The sequence below is a fragment of the Theobroma cacao genome, chromosome 7 (genome assembly GCF_000208745.1).
Source record: "Theobroma cacao cultivar B97-61/B2 chromosome 7, Criollo_cocoa_genome_V2, whole genome shotgun sequence".
NCBI lineage: Eukaryota > Viridiplantae > Streptophyta > Magnoliopsida > Malvales > Malvaceae > Theobroma > Theobroma cacao.
The window spans coordinates 9,378,117-9,404,462 of NC_030856.1; the positions used below are offsets into that span (position 1 = coordinate 9,378,117).

At 33.9% G+C, this 26,346-nt stretch overlaps 1 long non-coding RNA gene across 4 annotated transcripts; it reads left to right on the plus strand.

Moving 5' to 3' along the window:
- Positions 10,386–12,128, plus strand: LOC18594502. 4 transcript variants are annotated; one of them, XR_001928821.1, is made up of 3 exons: positions 10,386–10,472; positions 11,114–11,187; positions 11,523–12,128. It is a non-coding gene; the product is annotated as an uncharacterized LOC18594502 (long non-coding RNA). The 4 variants fall into 4 exon arrangements; XR_001928822.1 differs by having other exon boundaries at positions 11,543–12,128; XR_001928824.1 differs by having other exon boundaries at positions 11,575–12,128.

The window sequence follows — 26,346 nt, forward strand, 5'->3', positions numbered from 1 at the left end:
TCAAGAGCTGTATATTCTTTGCCATATCACTTCTAAGCATTTTGATTGTTAAACTTGATTGATTTTCAACTAGTGCTTTAAATTTCAGAAAGCTATTAAAACTTTCTTATTTGTGTTTAAGAAAATAGACCCAACTATATCTAGACAAGTTATAAATAAACAGGAGATAAAACCTATTTCCATTTAATGGCTAAGTTCTCATCGGTCTAGCTATATCTGTATGCACAAGTTGTAGCTTTTGTGCAGCTCTCCACTTAGCTTGCTTGGGAAATAGCTTCCTTGTTTTCTTTCCAAACTTGCAAGTATCACACACATGGTTTACAGTGGCAATTTTAGGTATATCTTCAACTAAATCAGCATCATGCATATGTTTCAAGGATGCAAAGTTCAAATGCTCCATTCTTTTATGCCATGTAATGGTGTAATGTGAAACACAAGAGTAAGCATGGTGATTAAACTTTTGTTGAAAACTCAGAAAAAACAAAGAGAAAATTGAATAAAAAGAATAAGGATCAAGTGGAAACTAACTCATATGCTTTATTTCCAGCTCTGTTAGAGCTTATACACTAGATTACAACTAAAAAAACTGAACCCCATAAAGATCAGTCTTTGCAAAGAAACTTGAAACAAATTTTCTAACAAGATTCACATTTACTAATTACAATAGATTCTTGAAGTAGTATAAGCAGTATTGACAAAACAACATGAGAACTTGAGTTTCAGCTAATACACTTAAATGACTCATGAACAATCATTTAGTTAACACTAATAACATCTAAACGACATAAACGTTTGTGTTTTACTACCAACCAACACAGCTACAATTTAACAAAGTCTTTAACACTTCTGTCAACCCAAGTTTCAAGCACTTTTTAACATACCCCTTTGATTAAACACCTAGTGAACTCCTAACCTCCTTCTCATAAGCTCGAATTTATCTCTTGTCAAGCCTATTTGAAGATGTTTGCAAGCTACATATCAGTAGGGTAGTAAGCCAATTGAATTTCATCTTCTTTGACAGATTTTCTAAGGGCGTGATACTTGACCCTTATGTGTTTGGTTCTGCCATGTTGTGCTGGATCTCTTGCAATAGCTATGGCAGACTAATTATCTATATTAATCTAAGTTGTTTTTCCTTGCTTGAACCCCAAATCAGTTAACAATTTCCTCAACCATATAGCATGATTAGCTACTACTGCTGTGGCTATAAACTCAGCTTTAGTGGAAGACTGAGCCATAATATCTTACTTCTTGATATTCCAACAAAACATAGCATTTCCAAAGGAGAAACAAAATCGTTGGTGCTTTTTGAGTCATCAATAGACCTTGCCCAATCACTGTCATTATAGCCTATTAACTCACTACTTTCATCCTTCATGTAGTTTAAGCCAAATTCCACAATACCTTTAATGTACCTAAGAACCCTTTTTGCAATAGTAAAGTGACAAACAGATGGATTTTTCATGAACCTCGAAAGTAGATTTGTAGTAAACATAATATCAGGTCTAGTAGCTGACAAGTACAACAGAGAGCCTACCATGCTTTCATACAATATTCCATCAGCTTTCCCTGATTCATCCTCCTTGCTCAACTTGTTTCTAGTATTAAATGGTAGATCTATAGCTTTGCATGAGTCCATATTGAATTTCTTCAACAGGTTTTTAGCATACTTTGACCGATGTAAGATTATTTGACTAGGCAATTGCAGCACCTTCATGCCTAGAAAATAAGACATAAGTCTCAAGTCTATCATTTCAAAGACACTCATCATTTGTGTCTTGAATCTTCCAAATAAGCTTTGTCTGGCCCTGTTATCAACATATCATCAACATAAAGGGCAACAATCAACACAATCACCTCATTTGACTTCTTGACATATAAAGTATGCTTATTGCCACTCCTAACAAAGCCTTGGTTCTTAAAATATTCATCTATCCTCTCATACTAGACTCTAGAAGCTTGTTTCAAACAATAAAGTGCCTTTCTCAGCTTGCAAACTTTGCCTTCATTACCTTTCTTCACATACCTTTCAGGTTGTTCTATGTAAATATCCTCGGATAACACACCATTCAAAAAAGCAGACTTTATATCTAAGTGAAAAATTTTTCAGCCTTCCTTTGCTGGCAATGCAGTAAGTAATCTAATAGTGTCATGCCTAGCTACAGGGGCAAAAGTCTCAAAATAGTCAATCCCATACACTTGTGCATACCCCTTTACAACTAGCTTGGCCTTATATTTATTTACAGACCTATCTAGATTCAATTTTTTTAAAAAAAAAACTCCATTTAACACCAATCACATGTTGATCTACAAGTCTATGAACAATAATCCAAGTGTTATTTTTCTCAATCATATGCATTTCTGCATCCATTGCTGCTCTTCAATGCTCATTTTACTCAGCTTTGAAAATATTTACAGGCTCACTTAATGCTAAATTTCATATACTGTAAATGTCCTGTAATGCCCTAGTACCCTTAACAGCCAATCTCTCATCTTCAATATGCATAGGTTCATCAACATTATCACATACCAGCTCAGTATTATCACTAGCAAAACCTATGATAACTCCTTTTTCCCAATTCCAAACTATCCTTCATCAAAGACTACATCTCTGCTTATAATTACCTTATTCAGATTAATATCATACAATCTATGTTCATTAGTTACTTCACTATAACCAACAAACACAGCTATAGCAGACTTAGAATCAAATTTGGACTTTTTCACATTAGGGATTTTAGCATAGCATATAAAACCAAAAATCTTAAAGTGTGTGACAGTAGGTTGAAACCATACCACATTTCAAATGGATTCTTCTAAGATAATGCCCTTGTGAAGGTCCTGTTCAATATGTAATTGGCAGTATTTACTGCCTCTGGCCAGAACTTCTTTGGAATGTTTTTTTGGAATAGCAAACATCTATTCATCTCAGCCAGGGTCCTATTCTTTCTTTCAGCTATGCCATTCTGTTAGGGGTTGTAAGTAACAGTGACCTAATGTTGTATTCCAAACTCCACCAAAAATTTCTCAAACTCAGAGACAGTGTACTCTAAGCCATTATCACTCTTCAAGGTTTTAATGTGTTGACTAGATTGATTCTCCATTAAAGCTTTGAACTTTTGGAAACTCATCAGCGTTTCTGATTTTTTTCTTCAAAAAATACACCCAACACAAACTAGTAATATCATCAATGAATAATACATAATATCTACTACCATTAAGAGAAAAGGTCTTCATTGGACCACTAATGTCAATGTGGATTAATTCCAGTTTTTGTTTGGCTCTCCATTTCCTCTATTTAGGAGAGGGCATCTTGCTTTGCTTGCCAAATTACCAAATATCACACACCTTTTCAATCTTGGTGATCATTGGAAGTCCTTCAACCATCTCATCTGAAACCATCTTGATTAGTGAACCAAAGTTCACATGTCCCATCCTCTTTTGCTAAAGTTTTGAAGTGTCCAGCTCACTGTATAAAGATATATTCTTTGTATCCATCAAATCTAGTGGATAGCAATTGTTCTTCATATCCACAGTAAGTAATTCTTCACCCATAGGATCAAATATTATATAATACTTGTCCTTGAATAATAATGCATAGTGATTTTTAGCCAATTTTCCCACACTTAACAAATTTTGGTCAGCCTCAGGAACAAAATGCACTTTAGATATTTGTTTCAAGCTTGAAGGAGTTTCCATTGCAATAATACTTATGCCTAGGACCTTTAAATATACTCCATTACCAATTTTCACTTGAGCATTAAAACTTCTATCTAACTCAGTGAATAACCTCTCATTTCCAGTGATATGATTTGAGCATCCACTGTCTATGAGCCATACATTCTTGGTTAAATAACTATCATCTATCCTGGCTATGAACATTATTTCTTTATTCTCAATTACCTGCTCAACTACAGCTGCACTCTCATCAGTAACCATAGACTTTTTTTATTTGCAAACCTTTTGCACATGTCCCATTTAAACACAAGACCTACACTTTACATTAGGTCGACACCAACAGTAATTACTTGTGTGATTTTTCTTCTTACAATAGGGACAAGGTGGATATTTATCACCTTTACTTTGCTTATTGGTTCTAGGTTTATTTCCTTTACTATCAGATTTCTTTTGATTCTCACCATTAACTTTCAAACCCTTAGTCTTGGAAAATAATGCATTTTCTACAAACTCTTCACTCTTGATAGCTCTTCCTTGTTCTTGAGCTATTAAGGCATTTACTAACTCAGTAATACTTATTCTCGACAAGTCTTTAGCATCTTCCAAAGAAGAAATCTTGGCTTCGAATTTCTCTAAAAGACTAGCTAAAATTTTATTAACCACTTTTCTTTCATTTAGATCTTCCCCCAACAACTTCAGCTAGTTTACAATTTTCATAATCTTATCAGTATACTCTTTAACATTCTCATCATCGTTCATTTTTAACACTTCAAATTCTCTCAACAAATTCAATATCTGAGTCTGCCTAGTCCAATCACTATCCTGAAATTCCTACCTAAGTTTATCCCACACCTCTTTAGGATTATCAAAAGTCATTATTTTTGTAAAGATTGAATCAGAAACAGCAAATTGTAAATAAGAAAGTGCTTTGTACCTCTTTGTTACCTCTTCACTATGTTGCATAATTTGTGCCAAGGTTAGGTTTGAGTCTTTTTGAATCGGTGGATCTCCCCCAATTTCAATCACTTCCCACAAATCAAATGCTTTGAGAAACGTTGTCATCTTGACTGCCCAAATTGGGTAATTTTCTCCAAAGAAGATCGACAGTGTTGATGCATTGTAACTGGATGAAGTCATGACTCAATCAATATAAACAAAAATAATGAACAACAGAAGAACAAATATAGGGTTTTAAGGTCCCTTAAGAACTAATTTGCTATGATAACATTTTGTTGAAAACTTAGAAAAAACAAAGAGAAAACTATCTAGAAAGAAGAAGAATCAAGTGGAAAACTAACTCACATGCTTTATTTCCAACTCTATTAGAGCTTCTATACTAGATTACAACCAAAAAAAACTAAACCTTATGAAGATCGATCTTTGTAAAGAAGCTTGAAACATATTTTCTAACAAGATTCACACTTACCAATTACAACAGATTCTAGAAGCAATATAAGCAATATTGACAAAATGACATAAGAACTTGAGTTTCAACTAATACACTTAAATGACTCATGAACAATCGTTTAGTTAACACTAATACCATCTAAACGACACAAACGTTTATGTTTTACTACCAACCAACATAGCTATAATTTAACAAAGTCTTTAATACTTCTGTTAAACTAGGTTTCAAGCACTTTTCAACAACTTTTTCCAATTGAGAGGACAACATTTATTCTTCATCTCAACTATCATGAGTTCTTTGCCAAAAGGTTCAAACACTTTGCAAGAATTTTCTTTGAACAACAAGGCATAACCATGTGCAACTAATTGACCAACACTCAAAAGATTTTGATTAATGGAAGAAACATAAAAGATATCACAAATTTATCTCGTACTTAATGTGGTTTCCACTTTTACAATGCCTTTTCCATCAACCCTTAGAAAATCTCCATTTCCAATTTCTACGTTTGACTTGTATCTCTGATCAAGATTAACGAAAAGTGTTTTGTCACATGTCATATGGCTGGAACATGAGCTATCTAGGAGCCAAATATCTCTTTTTCACCTCTCTGGTTTGCAGATGGTCATAAAAAGTACTTCATATTTCTGCTCAACTTCTTTTGCTACTGCAGCCTTTTGAACACTGAAGTTAGCTTTATTGTTGCACACTTTCTCGATGTGCCCAAGCTGGTTACAAGCTCAACATTTAATGTTGGGTGTAAACCAACAAAACTTCTCCAAGCGATTTCTTTTTTTACAAAACCGACACCGAGGAAATTTAGTTCTTTGCTTCCTACCATCTCCTAGTCTTTTGTCTTTCTCTTTTTTTCTAATTCAACTGTTTTTTGGCAGTTCGAGGCTCTTTCTTTCTACCTTGCTACTAAAGCACTCTCAGTATGATCCTCCACTTGGATTGCTCTCCTTTGTTTTAATGCTTGCAAGGCATTTACCAACTCCACAACAATGAAACTTGAGAAGTCCTTAGAGTCTTCTAAAGATGAGATCTTTGCTTTGAATTTTTCTGGTAAACTAACTAGAATTTTGTTGACTACCCTCTTTTCTGGCACAACTTCTCCCAAGAGCCTAAGCTGATTAACCACTTTCATGACTTTATCAATATAATCCTTTAAGCTTGCTTCCTCCTTCATCCTCAGTGTCTCAAATTCTCTTCAAAGATTTTGTGATACCCCAAATTTTAATATACGCGTAAAAAAGAGTAATAGTGGTGACGTGGACCAAGGGTAGTTTCATTTTCTTCTTGATGAGTCTTAGAAAATATTTTATATCTAGGATTCAATAAATTATTTTTATATAAAGAAAAGAAGAAGAAGAAATAAGAGAGAGATTTCTACCTTAGGGGTAAAATGGTAATTTTACATCTCAAGTCTAAATTTTTAAGTTTTCATAAACTTGAGTACCTCTAATCTATTGTGGACCTTTTCTCAATGTCAAAAGAGTAAAAAGTTTGCACAAAAAAAAGGGAAGACAAAGTCAACTTATTAATGGCATTTTCGTAAATATTTGAAACTTTTGTCAACCCTAGGTATAAATATCTCACTTACTAGCACCTTCTAGCACTTTCTCCTTCTTCCTCCCATTTCAAACTTTCCATCTTCCATGGAGGCCATCCTTGAAACCTCCATAACTTTCTCATATTAACTCCAAATTTCATGTTTTTATACATTTTTTCATAGGATTTTTCACGCTCTTTCACTTTTTCACCTCAAAAACCCTCAAAAAGTTTTTCCTCTGCACTTTCTCTCACTAGTTGAACGTTTTTAGAGAGAAAAACTCTTCAAACTAGCTTGAAAACTCTTGAAGGAATTTTTTCCATTTTAATCCTGACCAAAAAAATTCAACTACAAGTCCATCAAGGTGAGTAATGGGTTAGGGTTAATTTCTAAGTTTGTTAATGATGGTTAATAATTAGATTTATGGGTTGTTTTATTGTTGATGGATTATATTGTGGTGAAAATGTGAGTATTTATTTCTAGTGTAACTAAAGTGGTGAAAATAAATGACTAGCTAGTGACTAGAATGTTGGCTTTGTTAATTTACAAGTAAATTGATATTTGAAACAGGAATTAGGGGCTGTTTTGATGGGTTGAGATTGTTGGAGGGAGAAATGATTAATAGTTATGGTAATTCATGGTTTAACTAGTGGTGTGGATGACTAAATTAGTTAAGTGCATTGTGTTGGTGTAAGATGTCACTAAGGGAATTAATTAAGTGTGGAGTTATGAATTATAAGGATGATATAGTGCTGGGAAATGGAAGTAATAAATGGAGTGTTATGAAAATGGTGGAGTTAGTATTAGGTTGAGTGGTCAAATGGTAATTGAAAACTAGTTAGGAAGAACTAGTAAAGTTTAATTATGGAAATAGCATTTGGATTTATATTCATGTGAATTAGGTTGGTTATGATGCTAATTGTGTGTGACAGGTTCCAACGAGACCCCACATTTTCACTTGGAGCACTAGTCGAGGTTTGGAGTTGATAAAAAAAATGGGCGAGTGAACTTGCATTTAAAACGTTTTGAACAAATGTGCATATATTTTAATAAAATATTTAAATATTCTTGGTTGACTCTTTTAAAAATCTTGCACAGGAACAAGCCTTTCACGAGTAATATTTCTATGTTGTTAAGCGTGAAATGTGATGAATCACATGTTTGAAATATTATGATGAATTGTGGCGGGTGATGCATGGGAAATTTTGTGATGTTCTAAACTAGTGGCATAACAGTTAATATTATTTTCTTTGAATGTCGGACTGTGCAACCATGTGTATGACCAATAAAATATGAACTTTGTGGAATGTATTATTATGCAAAGATTATTGTTATATGTTGTTATGTGTGCTATGCTTTGAAAGGTAATATTGAATGATAATTATAACCGTGCGTGTGCGGTGTGGGAGTGCACATGACGGTGATGGTGGTGTATGGTATTGGAGTTCAGGATGATGATATTTGCCATGTGCGGTGTGGGAGTGCACATGATGATGTTGACATGTGTGGTGTGGGAGTACACATGATGGTATCAGTTATGTGTTGTGTGGGAGTGCACATGAGCTGAGTTGAGGTTGGCGGGTGTATATGAGTAGCCGTGGTGACTAGTGTGGGGATGACCTTGGTGTATGTTTGAATATATATATATACACATAATGTATGCATGAATTCTTATACGCATATGCATATGCTCTATAGAGTATAAAATGTTTGAGAAATGGAATATGATTGCATTGAATGTGGAAAGTTACAATTTCTAAATGTTTTCAAAATAAGTTGAAAGACAACATAGCATCGGGTTTGGTTTATGAAATACAAATTGCATGGTTTCTAACGTAAGTGCATTGTGTTTCCTAAAACCTTCCGTATCATTTGCTTGTTCCCTTCTTATGTTCACTCACTGGGTTTATACTCATTCTTTTCAACTTCATGTTTTAGTTTTCAGGTTCGAAGGTAGTTGGATCCTAGGTCGAGGTGCTCCCTCATATTCATCTTTTGGTAGGTTTACCATGTCACTCAATGATAGTACCCACGCCCAGAGTCACTCCGCTGGTATTCAAGGGTCTTTGTACGTGTATATGGTAGTTTAAATGTAAATTGTGAGATTTGTTGTAAACACTATACATGTAGTTTGATTAATATTGTCGCCATAGGTTGGCATGCGAAAATACTATTTTGAAAATGATATATGCTTGGATGTCACGATTGATTTCCAAAGGAATTATTATTGAAAATTTCGAACTGTGGATTTTAAAGAAATATGGGTGATAGATGGATTAATGAACAGGTTTTCATAGAAAGGCTTGCTTAGGCCTAGTGGGCTATGCCTATTAGGCCCATGCGCCAATCATGGCCCGTGATTGGGTTATGACATATTTAAAGCTTGGATTTGCCTGGTTCGAACACTACCTTGGAACTCATCCTTTAATTTGTCCCAAGGTTCTTTAGTTGATTTACACGTCATGATACGTGTAAAAATGATATCAAATACTGCTGAACGGATGCAAAAGAGGGCCTAAATCTTTTTGCAACATCCTCACTGTGCTACTTCATTTGCACTATAGTAGGATTTTGTCTTTGTTCAGGTGGATCTCCACCAACTTCCACCATTTCCCACAAGTCAAATGCTCACAGGTAAGCTTCCATTTTCACCGACCATATTACATCATTTTCTCCTAAGAAGATAGGAGGAGCTGGTGCATTGTAATTATTTGAGACCATTCAGTTTTTATCTTTGAGAGTTTTTATGAGGTAGGTAGGCTTGTGTTGGTTTTTTATTTTTATAAGCTTTAATTACTAGAAGAAGGTTTGCAGGTCTCTTAAGAACTCTTAAAGTGCTCTGATACCATGTTGAAGTTTTTTTTAAGGTAGTAGAAGAGAAGATAGAATGCAGCAAAAACAATGATAGAGTGAAGGCACAAACATGGAACTTCATTCTCATAAGCACATAATACATAAAACACTGATAATCAGAAATATCTCATGAAGATTTTTCTAGTTTTTCACAAGTCGATCATTTTAATTAAACTAATATGAAGCCATAAACCTATTACACAAAAGAAGCAATATATCACAATACTAGTGCAAAGCCCGACCTTATAAAATACTTGTCATGACATACATGTGATAGATAGCATGTTTACATACTAGGAGAGCCCCGAAAAATCGATAAAATTCAGTACTGTACCTAGAGGTACAATAAAGTTTATCTAAGCCTCGAACTAGGTCAAATAGGGATTTTAAGGTGAAATTCAAAATTTTACAGTTCAGGAATGACTTAAAATGATGATTTGGAGTTCGAGGGTTGAATTGGAGTCAATTTGGAATTTTCATGTTCTAGGGGCAATATGGTAATTTTGTCACTCGAGGACCAAATGGGAATTTTTTTGGAAAGATTTTGATCACATTTGACTCATTGGAGTATGATTTGATTTTGAGAGGTGAAAAATTTAAATTCTGACATTTTTGGAGTCCCAAGGGTAAAACGGTAATTTTACAAGTTTACGGGGGCAAAGTTGGAATTTTGGAATTTTACACCATCTAACACTTGTCATGCCCATGGATTTCAGCTATTAACATTTTACATTGTGGATAATTGAAACATTTTATGTGGTGGAGAGAGATTGCTTAATGGATAAATATTACACATGGACCAATGAAAACATGCCATGTGTCAAGCTTGGATCATTCTAGAATTTTCTTGTAAAATCTATTTAAAACTCTCTTAGTCTCACCCATATGGCCGGCCAAAGCATAAAGTGAAGAGGAAAGGAAAGAACACATACCCTAGGTGGAAAAATTCAAGAGAAAGTGTGAAAATCCAAAGAATTAAGCAAGGTAAAGTGAAAATTTTTTATTTTTACTTGAGATTTACAATACCCATGCTTTATTTTCTTATTTCTATGGTTGAGAAGCATGATTTCATAGTGAATAAGTGGTAGGCTGAATGGGTATGGTGAGAGAAATGATGTTAGAATTATTTGATTTTAAGTTATGTTAGTAATTAAGGTTAGTTTAGCATATTTAGAAGCAAAACAACAAGAAAAGAATCCATTTTCCCCATGAATCTTCATTGGCCGAATCTTCCTTGATGCGTGTGGGTGATGGATTGTTATTATTTCAAGAGAAATGGCTTAGAAAATGATGAATAATGGTGAGAAAATTAAGTAGGAAAAATCACGGTGTTAGTGCATTGTAATGGTCGAATTTTTCCATGAAGAAATGGGAGGGCTTTGATGTTGAAATTGGTGTTATTTGAATAATGTTTGGTGAATTGAGGTATTAGAAAAGAAATAGAGTAATTTGGGATTAAATTGGACGCGTTAGTAATTTAATCGGGTGATAGGCCGAATTAGGTCAACATCGCGTTTAAGCGGTTGATCGAGCATTCCATGCATTCATTTAGATTTAGAGGGCCTGAAATAGTTTATGACAAATTGACACAAATTATTGAATTTTGTGTCATGTGTGATGTATAGGTGGTGAGCTATTTGATAAGGATAAAGAGATTACACCAAAGATCGGGACTAGGAGTATTTCTACTCCTGATACTGTGAGTAACCTAACTATCCTCTTAATTATCTAAAGTGATTTTATCCGATTTTGTGATTTTATGAAAAATGAGTTTAAATGGTAAATCTTTATGTTTTACAAGCAAAATGAGATTAAATGGAAATGATTTTATAAATTGTCTTGAAATTGAATGATGGATTTGAAAATAGAGTAATTGGAGACCATTTGATGTATTGCGAATTTATGGTTTTAAATTGAATGGCTTCTGACAATATATGAGCATGAATGGCTGCACTGATTTTTGGTGTTATAATTATTTGTACTGTGTATTCAGTCTTGAGAGGCTAGGTTGCGATAAATTGCCATGTCATGCAGATAAAGATTTTATAAATCAGGTGGTAGATGAAATAATCCATAATCACTGCAGTAGAGGTTCTGTGGACCAGCCTAAGAGAGAGGGCACATAATTAGATATACCTTACCTCGATCGAAGAGCTGTGTGAAGGGTGTCTCAGGAGGTAAAGATTTGAGTGCACTTCACGTGGACCACCGCGTGAGAGTGAAACTCAGCCAACGCCAAGGCATGGCTAGATTTCAAATTTAAAAATATGTTCATGTGTGTACTACACTGAACAACCTTGGTGGTCTCGGTTAGATGCCTAGGCCAAGGCATCCTCGGGAATGATATTGGCAGGAGCCAAGTTTTGTGAAATACATAAGCTAAGTTGATTATTTGAATAAATTGATTATTGATGTTATGAAAAACATACTGGAATGGAATATCTTACTTGTCTCCATTTACTCGACTTTAGATGGTTTAGATGGTATCTGTTTACTCACTAGGATTTTAAAATCTCACCACCCTCAATTTCCCACATTTCAGGCTTGGGATAACCAGTAGATAGCTGATTGCATCAAGGACTTCAGTTAGCCTTGCATCGATAAAATTGTAGGTTCACAGACTTGCACCTTATTGGTTAGTTGGGGGCCCACGTGTGATTGTAAAAGTAATTTTATACTTTAGTTATCTGCTTTAAAGTACGTATGAATATATTTAGCTTTTACACCACAGATATTATTTACGGGTTTCGGTATTTTTGAAGAAAAATGACGAAAATGCCCTTATGAGCCAAAAAATAATATTATATTGTCTTGATTTGGAAACGACTTATGATTTCTTGAAATGCGAGATTTAATAACTGTCGCTCACCGGGGAGATGAGGAAGCTAATGCTAAGTCTTGCGGGGTTGTGATCGGCATTCCGGGTAATAAGTGTCTATTGGGACGTCGTGACGGTTGTCATGAGCCTGATAGGAGTTCCGGGTTGTGACAACTAGGCCTGCTATAGGTACAACTACAAGTCTTTCATGTCTGTCACTTGCTTTTCACTTTACAAAAATAAGCAAAAAGGACAAAAGGTGCCAGAAGGAAAATCTTCAATTTGATCTTCAAGTTTCAACATCTGCAACAAATTAAAAATCTACCTAATCAATAAATATGGTCCACATAATTAATGGAGTCCTTAACTTTTAACCATCTAATTGCTTTGAATCATGTAATACCCAAGGCAGCACTAGTTGTTGATACAGTAGGTCCATATGTACCTCGAGCAAGCATGCAACAAGTCCTCTTTCCATCCCAAAATAGATGAATTTTGAGATAGTTTTCTGATACCTTGGTCATGAATTATTTTCGAACTGCTAGGAATAAGGCCCCATTGGCTTCCTTTCAGATGTCAAAATCCTTTACTTGAAGCTCTCCTTGTAGATTAATTGAGAACATGTATAGAAACTTATAACCTTAAAGCTTCACTTGATTAAATAAGTAGTTGAATTGTGCTAGCTTGAGGACGAAAATAAGAACTTGAATATATATGTCAAAAGCACACCTCCCTAGACCAAAACACTTTCTATATACCGTTATGCAGACGAAATTTAGTTTCTATTTCATTTTTAGACACTACTAGTTATGCTTTTGATATTATGGATTCAATTGTAAAGATAATTTTTGATTCAAAGGATATTGGTTTGTGTTCTTTAACTCGAGGATTATATTGATTATGTTTGGCTCCTACTAATAGTTATGCCACCTTATATAATGTCGAAAGAGTTGCCAAAAAGCCTTACACAAAGGAAACATTTTCCCTGCAATGGCATAAAAAGCTTGGGCTCATCTCCAAAAAAAGAGTGGAAATGATGATAAAGGATAGCATCCTACCTACTCTTATTTTTAATGACCTAGAAACGTGTTGATTGTTATAAAGGCAAGATGACCAAAATAAAAAGAAAAAGGTCACATAAAAGGTTCAATTTGTTAGAACTTATTCACATTGACATAAGTGGACCATATTCCCTTACCATTTGCAATCGTAAATTTTTTGTGACCTTCATTGATGATTTTTCTCATTATGGTTACATGTTGTTAATTAAATAAAAATCCAAAGCTCTTGATAAATTTGAAATTTTTAAAGACTGAAGTTGAGAAACAATTGGGAAATATCATTAAGGTTGTAAAATTTAATAAGGGTGCTGAATATTATGATAGACATGACACGACTAGACAGCAAAAGGGTTCGTTTGCCAAATATTTAGAAAGTTGTGGAATAATGCCCAATATACTATGCTCGGTAGTCTTGAATAAAATGATGTGGTCAAAAAACGAAATCGCACTTTAAAGGATATGATAAGGAGTATGACGAGTGGAGCTAATTTACTTGAATTCTTATGGGAAGAAGCAATTAAAACAACATTGTACATCTTAAATAGAGTTTCCACCAAGTCTGTGCATAAAACCCCTTATGAATTATGGACAAGACAAAAACCTAGTCTTAATCATTTACGTGTTTGGGGATGTCCTTCAAAAATGCATCTTTATGATCCTAATGAGATTGAGATACAATATTGATCCACTCATTGTTGTTTTATTGGGTACCTAGATCGGTCCATGGGCTATAGATTTTACTGCTCAAATAGAGGTGGTAAAATTGTTAAGGCAAAAACAGCTAAGTTTATAGAATTGGATCTGGTTGATACTAACTGCTTTAAAGTTAGAGATGTAAAAGAACATACTAAGATACTAAGAATTCCTATATCCATTTAGAAAGATATTGTTGTGGATACACAAGTTGAGGAACAAGAACAAGTACAACCAGTTCTTGATGAGATCCTTCAAAATCAAAATATTGTAGATGAACCACAAAGAAGATCCACTAGGATAAGGAGGCCTGCTCTTTCTTTTGACATATATGAATTCTATCTTGGCAAGGGTGATTATGATATTGGTCATGTAGTTGATCTAGTAACTTTTTTCAAAAACTATCTAGTCTTCAATCGGATCTGTGGTGGGATGCAATGAGCGATGAGATACAAGCTATGTCATATAATAATGTATGGGAACTTGTTGAGCTACCAAAAGGTTGCAAACCCATAAGTTGTAAATGGGTATAAAATACCAAAAAAGATTTCAAAGGAAATATTGAAAGGTTTAAAGCTAGATTGGTTGTCAAAGGTTTTACACAGAGATATGGCATTGATTATAATGAAACCTTTTGTTCAGTATCCTTTAAAGATGCTTTTAGGATTATCATGGCATTGGTGGCTCATTATGATTTAAAGTTACACCAGATGGATGTTAGGACTACCTTTCTAAATGGAAATCTTGTTGAAAAGGTCTATATGTTGCAACCTGAGGGATTTAAGAAAGATGGCAAAGATCATTTTGTGTGTAAACTTAAAAAGTCTATTCATAAGCTTAAACAAGCTTCTCGCCAATTGTATCTTAAATTTGATGAAGTCATCACCTCCTTTGGTTTTGTTGAGAGCAAGGTAGATAAATACATATATCTCAAGATCAGTAAGAGTAAGTTTATCTATCTTGTTTTGTATGTTGATGATATCTTACTTGCAAATAGTGATTTAAGGATGCTAAAAAAGACTAAGAAATTATTGTCTAGGCAATTTGACATGAAAGATATTGGGGAAACATCCTATGTTCTTGGAATTGCAATCCATAAGGATAGATCTTGTCACTTATTGAGACTTTCTCATAGTGCATATGCTGATCAAGTGTTAAATAGATTTTCTATGCTTGATTGTAAAAATGGAGATGTGTCAGTTGTTAAAGATGATAAATTAAACATGGCACAATGTCCGAAAAATGATGTTGAGAGAGAGGCAATGAAAGCAATACCATATGCTTGTGCAGTTGGAAGCCTAATGTATGCCCAAGTGTGCACAAGGTCAGACATTGCTTTCGCAGTGGGTCTTTTAGGAGGATACTTGTCTAATTTGAGTAAAGATCATTGCTAAGCTGTAAAGAGAGTGATGAGATACTTGAAGAAAAGCAAGGACTATGTGCTAATTCATCAAAAGGTTGAATACCTTAAGTTGGTGGGTTACACGGATTCAGACTTTGCTAGCTGTTCAGATGATAAGAAATCCAAATCAGCATACATCTTTATGTTAGCTAGTGGTGCAATATCTTGGAAAAGTGTAAAACAAACACTTGTGACCTTATCCACTATGCAAGCAAAATTTGTAGCATGTTATGGAGCAGCTATAGAAGCAGTTTGGTTAAGAAATCTTATTAAAGAATTATCTGTGGTTAACTTTATTGCTAGACCCATATAGTTGTACTATGATAATGTTGCAACAGTTATGTTTACTAATAATAATAGGAATATCACAAGGGTTAAGCATACAAAGATAAAGTATTTGACAGTTAAAAAACTTATTAAAAATGGTGACATTGTAGCAGAACATGTTAGAACTAATGATATGATTGTTAATCCTCTGACCCAAGGGCTACGCACTATCACCTTAAAGAAATATGTTTTCAACATGGGTGTTTTAGAGTCTTTTGATGTGCTTGGTTAGTGGGAGGATTTGACATTATTCTATTTTAAGCTTTTGGTTTAATTTTATTTAAAACACATCATTGATGATGTATTTAGATTTATTATTATTTAATGATATTCAGTAATAAAGATTTTATGTACGTACATACATATTTGCATATATGAAGACTTAGGACATGGGTTCATCTTAAGCATAGACTGGGGCATAAATTTACAACCTTAGAGTATGTCTTTGACATATAAAGTATATCTCGAGATATGTAAGGCAGACATATAGGTTTATAGAATAAACCATAAAGTATTTCTCTTGCAAGCATGGACTATATAAAGTAGAGAATAAATGACTGACAAAGGAATACAACATATGAAAATAGATCATTAAGTGTTGTTATTCATTGCTCCACTACCACATTGAATTCATGTCAATAAGATTGAGTGGTATATGTTATTATAGTTTGTGCTATATCTTTATAGACGTAGATACGGTTATTTTTCTATATCACAAAATTTTATTGGACAAAACAACAGTTGGAGTAGTCTTAAGACCAATTTGTTTTCAAATTGGGCCCATAAAGTTCTTGGTTGTCTTAGCCTATAAGTTGATTTCAAGAAATTTGTTTTCTTTTTATAATTTAAATTAAAATAATGTAGTCCAAGTGAGAGATTGTTAGATTTTCTAGTAAAATCCTTGTGTGGACTTTCATTATTTTTGTATTTTGTCAAAAATAGGTTAAGATGATTTGGTCTTGATAAAAGGACAATATTATAATTCATAATGTGATCTAATAAAGTGGGCTAGACTCCAATGTTATATGTGGGCTTAAAGGTGTAAGCCTATGTAAAAAACTCTAAATCCTATGATGGGTGAGATTAGGGATTCACTATATAAAGGTAAGATTAGGTCCACTCTCTTATCTACAATGACATAAAAATCTCACCCATTAGAAAGTCATAAAAAAAAAAAAGAGAAATCCTAATACACTAAGTACCAGCAATTAATCTGGTGGTCAGTATTATTTTCACTATCAAAGCATCGACAGAAAGTCAGGTAAGCTTTCTATTTTGAAATTCAACTACGGAGACTTTGGATTAAGTATAAATTATTTATACTTAAAATTTTTCTTCATAATGAAATTTCTTGCACTAGGAAAGCGAAAACCGACAAGGAGAAGTGAAAGCAAAGACGAATAGAGGCATATATCACAATGGCTTCCCCAAGGAAAGTAATGTTAGCTTTATATATAAACTTCCAGTATTCTAGACCCTCAAATCATGTGCTCATGTGCACCTAATAACAAAATAAATTAATGTTTAACAAATAGGTAACAGATGATTGTGCCCAGTAAAGAAGAACAATGGCAAAACATAAAAATATTATATCCAGTATGGTGGGATTGTTTTAAAGAGAATAAGCAAAGGCCAGTTGTCTAGCAATAATAGAGATTTTCCAGATAGGCAGGATCTAGCATTAGTAACTGTTATGGTCATTATATAGCAAAAAGCAAGTAACAGAAACACCAACCATATGGGACCTCAGGAATGGAGAGAGTATATTTACCTTTAACTACAACTAGTGATGCAAGTATCAAAATAAATAAATAAACAAAATAATGTATGACATTATAGTAAGATTTGGACCATTTGATATTTGACCAGCTTTAAAATTTTATGATCTTTTCTCCAACACTAATGAATCTAGAATATTAGAAGTGAGGCTCGAGTGCATGATGGAACATATATATGTCACATGTTCATGTAGGGTGTTGGGAGGGAATGGTTGAGAGAGAAAAGGAGAGAGACTCAGCTCCTAACACAAATAATTGGCTCGGGGTGGGTGGAGATATCTCATATATTTCTGAACACTCAACCCACAATTTGATGCACATGCGGCAACCACAAAATGTTGAGTAGCTTTTATGTATTATAAAAACCCTTTCATATTTAATTAACCGACATCCATGTAATGTGTCGTGCTCTGCTCACAAATGGTGGTTCTTTTGATAGTACCCATTAGTCTTGATTCAATGGTTAAGAAACAAAGTGAATCATGCACAACAATTAAACATTATTAATGTTAATTGGATTATGATCCAAGACAGTTCATGTCGACAAGGTACTTTAATAAGTGAGTATAATATATCATGCATTATAAGATTGATTATTGTTCAAACGAAGTTGAAAGTTCACAAAATTAAAGGAATTCAACAACAGTGAATCGTGCTATCTGAACATTTAGTTCAATAATTTGTACATATATTTCTCTTGCTCAATAATTGAATTAGAATACCTCTTCCCCAAATAAAAAATAATAATAATAAGTCTGTATCTCTATTTGAGATGTGGATCGTATTGGTGGTTTAGCCAATGGTCTCACAGGCTGTCGCCTGAGTCAATGTAAGACCACCATCGACGTGGATTACATGGATGTGAGGAGTCTAACTTATTTATAAATGTTTCCAATTTAAAATATAAGGACTAGATTGAAAGTTTTTGCTTAGTACAAGGATTGCAGAGGACTTTTACCTTTTGAAAATGATCTTAACTAGATGTATGTTAGAAAACCTAATTACTCAAGCATTGAAGGGCTAATGACATTAACTTGTTAAAAGTGCAATATGATCCTGTAAGAACTTAATTATTTTACTAGTTGGTAAAAAATAAGCCCAGGAAAATCTTGTTACAACTCTGTTTCTTGAATTAATTAAATGATAGTAATATAATTCATTTCAGAAGAATTTGGACAGCAAAAGCTGCCTGGTTCTTGCTCATGTTGTATGGTTTTGATCAGTGTAAAAATGGAGAGAAAGAAATGTTAAGAAATTTATATCAATGGCTGAAGGCTGTACAGTTAAATTAGAACTGTATGTATACAACTTTCCCAGGTTAGAAACTTAAAAGAAAAAAAAACAAAAAAGAGGAAGAAACAAATATAATCTAGTTGTAGATAGCTGTGTCATAGGTCTCTTGCCACAGAGAGCTATAGCCATGTTCCAATGGAATTTCATAATAATTCTGAGGGAAACCATTTCCGAATTCGACCATGCCATCCATCTCTTCTACATGATCCTCCATTTACCAGTTCATGTCATCGCTTGGCGAGGAAGGCACCATTTCCATTTCCGTCCATTCGAAGCAATCGAAGCCATCGTTACTTTTCATGTCTACTTCATAGCATGCATCATGGTTTGCCATTCTAATCTCTGCTTCTAGAGATTCCATTAAGCTATTTACTTGTTCCTCATTGCAGTACTCCTCACAATGTGATTCCTCTAATAAGGACATTAAAAGAGCAGCATCAATTTCGGGGACTTCGATTTCTTCCATGACATTGCTTCTATCGATCAATCCTGGTTTTTCCCTCACCAAGTGAGCCATATTTTCTCTTTCTTTTTGGTGTAGAATAAAAAGAATGAAAGAGGCTAAGATAGGCTTGAAAATGTGTTACAAACTCACAATGACTCCATCAATGGAAGTTCATCTTTTTATAGGCCAAGCAATTGTACTTGAAGGCCCCATGAAACGTGCGGCCATGTGTATACCTTATAATTAAATAGACCATCAATTTGAGAGAAAAATAATTGAATAAGTGAGTGGATATTATCGAAGGGTTGTGCCAGGCAAAGTTGAAACAAAGAAAGAACATAAAATTATGTTTAAAATAGTGACAAATCCAAGCTGTATTATTTAATTTCCACCACATGATTTTAGGTGTATCTCAAGTAAAGGATTTCAAAGTTAAGAAAGGTAAGGAAGAATAGAAAAATCCCCACTTTGTCTAGGAACAAATACTTTCCAGGTAGGCAGCATCCAGCATTGGTTGCATCTGACTCAATGAATTAAGATAAAGCTAGAGAAACAGAGAGCAGACAATATCTACATCAAATAGACATTAAGTACCATTGCCAACATGGGAATGGAATTGGTACGGTATGAGTCATTATTGTTAGGATTGTTATGCCAACTGGACCTATTTTTAATTAATTATTCTTTTAATCTTTACATTAAAAAAAAAGATACTGATGAAATGGTGGGATATGTTTGGGCCATTAATTTGATTTGCATGAGGTTTGCGGTGATCCGGCAGGCTTGATTACTGCATACACTTACATGATAAGCAGGGCAAGAAAATGCTGTGGTTTTCACTCTATTATGAGAAGCTAAATCAGTGGGATTATAATAATTATGTTAACACATTCCTTATCATACTGTATTTATGTTTTACAATAACCCAAGCTTAGTCATATCTAATATTTTGTAGGTCCTATTTTGTTTTCACTTGCACAAATTTAAAGCAATAGTTACAATTTCATTTTTAACCTTTATATAATTTGAAAAAGACAATTTTTTCTAGGAATAGATAAAATTAAAGATATCATGGGAAATTCGACAATATTGGCAAAATCATGATTTATCCATTAAAATTTTTTCTAATGTTCAATTGAGCCATGGACTATTATTTCTCATAATTATTAACTCTAACACTTATTTCCGACTCAACTTCAAAATCTTCTAAAGAAATATTAAGATTTATTGATCAGAATAGTTGATAAAATAGAAGTTATTGTGTTATTGACTTGGATATTCAATTTGTAAAATTAGATTCTTTGTTCAAATTGTGTGATTCAAGAATTAATCGATCCTTATTGTTCATACAATGTTTTAATGAACAATTAGACCAAACAATGCTCCTAATTAGGTAATTAGTCCAAACGTCCCAAAATTGTTTAAAAGGCCAAGGACTCTTCATCTGACCTTTTGAAGCTTTTGACTCTCGATATTTCAAAGGTGAGTTGTTTCATGTCTTTGTCTCCGCTTTGATTCTGATACTACCAAGGTCCCGGATTGTGTCTAAGCTTTTGACTTTGATTTTGATACACTTCCCTCTGACCAATTTTAAGAACGAAGAAATTAGATGGTTTAATAGAGCTGAGATATGACTTGCTGAAAATTTGTATCATGATCAATTGCCACAATCTAGCATACAAGACTCTGTATCCATATTTAAATGTACAACATTTGGAAATTCATGGTTCTTACTATTCATTTTTGTACAAAGAAATTGGAGATGGAAATTGAGTAGGAGAAATATAGTTTACATAGCTTTACATTTCTATTGCATCTAATTCAGCCAAAGAAGTTATGTAAATTTGCCCCTCTAGGACATCACCAAAGTATACATCGGAATAATCATCTGCAATCTCAATCAAGGCATCCACTTCCTCTCCCTGAACGTCCATGTGCCAGTTCATGTCATGGCTTGGTGATGGGGAAGGGGTTGGCTCAATATCAGCCCACTCAAAGTCAAGAACAATTGACTCGGGACCATGACTTTCATTTCCATCACTGGGACTTTCTGGTTCCGTCATTAAATCTTGAATATCCATCGAGTTTGGATTGATTTCTGCTACTAGTGATCTCATCAAGCTATCCAGTTCTTCGTGGTTGTAATCTTCACTAGGCGATGATTCTTCGAGGAAGGACATGAGGAGCGCACTGTTGAAGTCATTGTCACGGCTGATGCATAACGAATTTTCTTGTAGTAGAAAAGCCATTGCTGATAAGGGGAAGTGACAAAGAAAAGCAAGTGCGAAATTGCCAATATAAGAATTAGAATTGAGAAAGTATTGAATCACAATTCACAATGGCTCTCTCAAAAGGAAGTAAAACTTTATACATATATAAGAAATTTGCATACATGCAATGACTCTGCAATCATATGCTCATTAGTTTGCATAGATAATTGTGCCAAGTCATGAAGAAACAAGGTGGAAGCATACTATTAACCCAATGGTCATGGCAGAAGAGAATAGACGACAAGACTATTATTTTGTCCAAAAAGAAAGATTTTCTAGATAGGCAAGATCTAGCTTTTGTGGAGTATGACCATAGACAGAGGAACAGCAAGGACGATATCTTAAACAATGGCATTAGACATTGTACACCCTAAGCCACAATTGACAGAATTCATTGACAAGTTCCTGCACCCATTGGTTAATTGATGAATGTTTAAATTTATAAAGTGGGGCATGAATAATACATGACATAAGTGAGCTTCTGTCACATGTTGATGCTGGGTGTTGAGGAGGAATGGGCACTTAAACCAAACACAATCAGCTACAATGCATTGGCCCATATTTTTTATTATTCAACCAACACTTCGGTGCACATGCTGCCACCACACAAAAAAAAAATAAGTTGAATATCTTTTTGGTCTTAAATGTGCTTTTATCTTTAATGGACAATGAATGAAACCACACCCATGTGCTTTGTCTTCCTGTTAATTGCTTGACATGTTTTTTGGGAAACAAAGTGAACCACTCCATCTGCTCTTAATTAATATGATTTTGGATTACGATCAAAGTTAGTTTGTCACCAAATCCACTTTCGAGGATCGATTTCTTTTTATATCTGCTTAAATTAGACACCTAAACATGATATTGGTAATTGCTGTTTAGGACAGATTCAGGTTGGTATTAAGTCCTTATACCACGAGATGATTCTTCACTGCAGGTTTAATTTTTATAATCTGTCCCTATAAGCCTAACACATTCATGACAAAAACCTTTCCTTATTCCCACAAGTCTTCCTTCTATATACCAAAATAATTAATTTGATGTTAAAGCTTCAAAACACCAAAGCAAAATTTGTATCCAGACAATAGCCATTTAGGTATCTACAGCTAATATCCGACCATAGGCCCCTTCTTAATCTTGTTTTAATAAAATAGACGAAGTCATATCAGAAAAAAAAAATGAAGAACTAAAACAGATTGATGCTATAGAGTTCTGCAACCTTGTTATCTTACAAAATGGTAAAGATTAAAGTGACAACATATCAATCCTTAAGTTTCAAAAATCGTACTTTACCTGTATTACTTACTTTTTGATTGTTCAAATAAAAATCTGTCAGTGAAATTGAATTGTTAAGGAAATTAGTCAATCATTAGGGATTAATATTCTTAATATTCCCATGTTGATTTTGGCAACAGATTGAGCTGATTTGTAAAAAATGAAGAATTTTTTTTTCCATCATAGAAACTGAAATCTACTGTCCATTTTCAAGGTTTATTTTTTCAGTAAAACAATTTAAAAATGAAATCCAGTTGAATAAATTAAGTTTGATAATATTCTGAGATATCATGTTGAAAATGGAAAATTGATTAGAATTCTTGGCCGTTACTCTAACCATTCCATTAGCAGAGCTCTTCTTTCTGAAGGGGTTGATATATATCAGTGATTATTAACGTTTAATTTTAACAGGATTAGAGAATCCAAATTTTTGATGAATCGAGTTGAAACTAAGTTGCCTGGTTGTTCATGATGATAATTCCAGAAAGAAAATCAAGAATTTTTATCATTTGCAAAAGCTTGACACTACAAACTAAATATACTACTTTTCACAGAGATTAAAAAGAAGAGGGAAGATAGGAAGAAAGCAATGTAATCTAAGCTAATTTACATTACTGTATCATATGTTTCTTGCCACAAAGAAGTATATCCATGTTCCTCTAAGGGAACATTAACTGCATAGTAATTCTGAGAATAAGATTCACCAATAAATTCCATCATCTCATCCATCGCCTCTATACGATGCTCTATGTACCAATTCATGTCATCACTTGGCGAGGAAGGCCCCATCTCCATGTCATTCCATTCAAAGTAACCGAAATTGTACTCCAAATTACCGCAATTTCTATTCACCTCACTGACGAATTCAGGCTGCATTGCACAATGATGGTTTACCGTTGTAGTTACACTGATCTCTTCTTCTAGAGATTGCATTACACTTTGTAATTGTTCGTCGTTGAACTCCTCACAAGGTGATTCCTCCAACAAGGAAATGAGAAGAGCACCATCAATTTTCGGGGCTTCTGTTTCTTCTATGAATCCATCAAATGCTGATCTTTCTTGCACCATCAACGCCATTTCTTTATTAAGAAGAAAATAAAGGGATGAAGCTATAAGTCAGGCTTGAGAAAATGTTACGAACTCACAATGGCTCCAGCAAAGGAAGTAGTTCTTTATATAGATCGATGGCGATGACTAAACAACTGCCTTTAACTAGGGACCCCATCAAACGTGTGCTCATGTGCTAGTGGAATATTTTAAAACAAACTTCTATGATATATGAATATAATTAATAAGTTAAAGTTTATGTCATGCAAAGATGGAACCAGGAAAGAACATCTGGCCCTAGATTTTAAGTGAATCCGAAGTGAAGATTTGCTTGTCTTCTTCACAAGTACAATGTTTTTCCCTTACGAAATGAAGCTGGGAAATTAATTGTACATGTCTGGCTACAACCACTTTCCAGGTTGGCAAAATCTATCACTGGTTTAATCTATGCATCAGAAGATAAAGACAGAGGCAATCTCGATCCTAATGGACATTAAGCACGTATCAATAGGCTAGGGAAGGAGCTTACAAATATACGGCTCACAATTATTTGGATGGTTATGTGATTTGACAATATTTCAAAAGAAAAACATCCTACACACTGATAGTAAAGCTTTTGAATTCCACTAGCATGTTTAAATAATTGATGAAGTCCATTGAATTATAAATAAAAACATATTAAAATTGACATGATGAGACTTGTTTCTGATATGTATTGACATCTGTGTACTACAAACTTAAAGGGTTCTTTTTGGGGGGTCTGAAGTTTATTGGTGACAATAATCAATGGAAACAGGTCGTGCAAACTTCTGTCAGTTGCTCATGTGTTGGGTGTTGATTGAAGGTATATAATTATTTAATTATTACTTAATTAAAGTAAAATGAGATTCAGGTACCAATTTTTCTGACCACTCAACAAACTTTTGGTGCACACCCTTCAACCATAAGCTTTTAAGTGGATATTATAATTGAGATCTCACAATTCTATATGAGTGAGAGATCATGTATAGATATGCCCATTTATAAGTTAAATATTTGCGTGTCAAATCTCACAATTCCTTTATCTTTATGGCACGCAAATGACGATGGCACATACATGCGATCCTTGTGCCTTATGACTCGTGGAATTTCCAAGAGAAAGAAAAAGAAAGTGGAACTCTTTATCATAATCTTGATTTAATTCTTTCCTGTGGCGCAACTCAAGAAGAAATATAATGTTTTTTAAAGAACACCTGGAGCTTATATTATAGGATATTGAAAGAGAAACTTCAAGTTGTAAAAGTATGTTAGCTGTATATTAGCCGGAGCAATTGAGTACTAGAAACATGAAGTGATAAAGTCATCAAATTGGTCTGCACAGAGGAGTTGCTTATTTCCGGAAAACATTATATTTTGACACACACAATCATCTAAACAAATGTCATTAGTTTCTTCTTGAAACAAGGCAATTAATTACTTGAAAAAAAAGCAAATCTAATTTGTTCCAAACGCACTGTTAGAGATATTATAATATAACTACTAAAACCAGTTAATTTTTTTTTTAATGAGGGAAGGGAGATTCGAAACTTATTTTTTAAATAAGAGGTAATATATTAACCAATAAGCTAAATATTCGAGTGCTACTAAACCAGTTAATTTAATTTTTAAAAAAATATAACTAAAAAGTGCATGCTCTAGATATCAAATTTAAATGAAATGGAAACATTTACCTCTTCTTTTGTCCAGTTAAGATAATTACAACTTTGCACTTAGGGAGAATGAACAAATGTGTGTAACAAAATTACATGACTAATCAGTATGTGCAAAACATATTGACATTTTTTTTTTTTTTGAAAAGTGCTTTCATTGACGAAAGAATGATCTGTACATGGGGTTGAAGTAGGAATAAAAATGACTTCAAACCCGAAGACAAAATGGGAGGCATAAGCTTCCAGCTAGTCAATGACCAAAATAGAACCTGTACCCTTTATACAAAAGAACCCCTACAGGCTACAAGATGTATTGAGCATAAAGCCTAGCTGTACATGAGATCAAAAAGCAGAAAACAAAGAAACAGATGCCCACTATGATTGCCTTAAGGTTAATCTGGCAGCATGCAATAAACAAGCGTGATTTCATCAGCAAAAAGGAACAAGCAACCCAGCATGTAAATAAAGTAGCAGCGTTAATCTTCATTAATGGAATGACATTTTTTTTTTCTTTTGAAAGCAAGATTTCATTGCTAAACATATCTGTACACTTGCTGCCCATTTGGTACCAAATTATGGCTGAACACCTGATGTACAAAACATCATGAAACCTGAGCATTGTTTCCGGATTACAAGGTCACCAACAAACAGCCTAAGTCCCAAATGGCAAAGCATTATGCAGTCGCCTTAAACCCTCCCATAGAGACACAATCCAGTCAATTTGGGCAACACAATGGCGTTTACAAAATGAAACAACACAA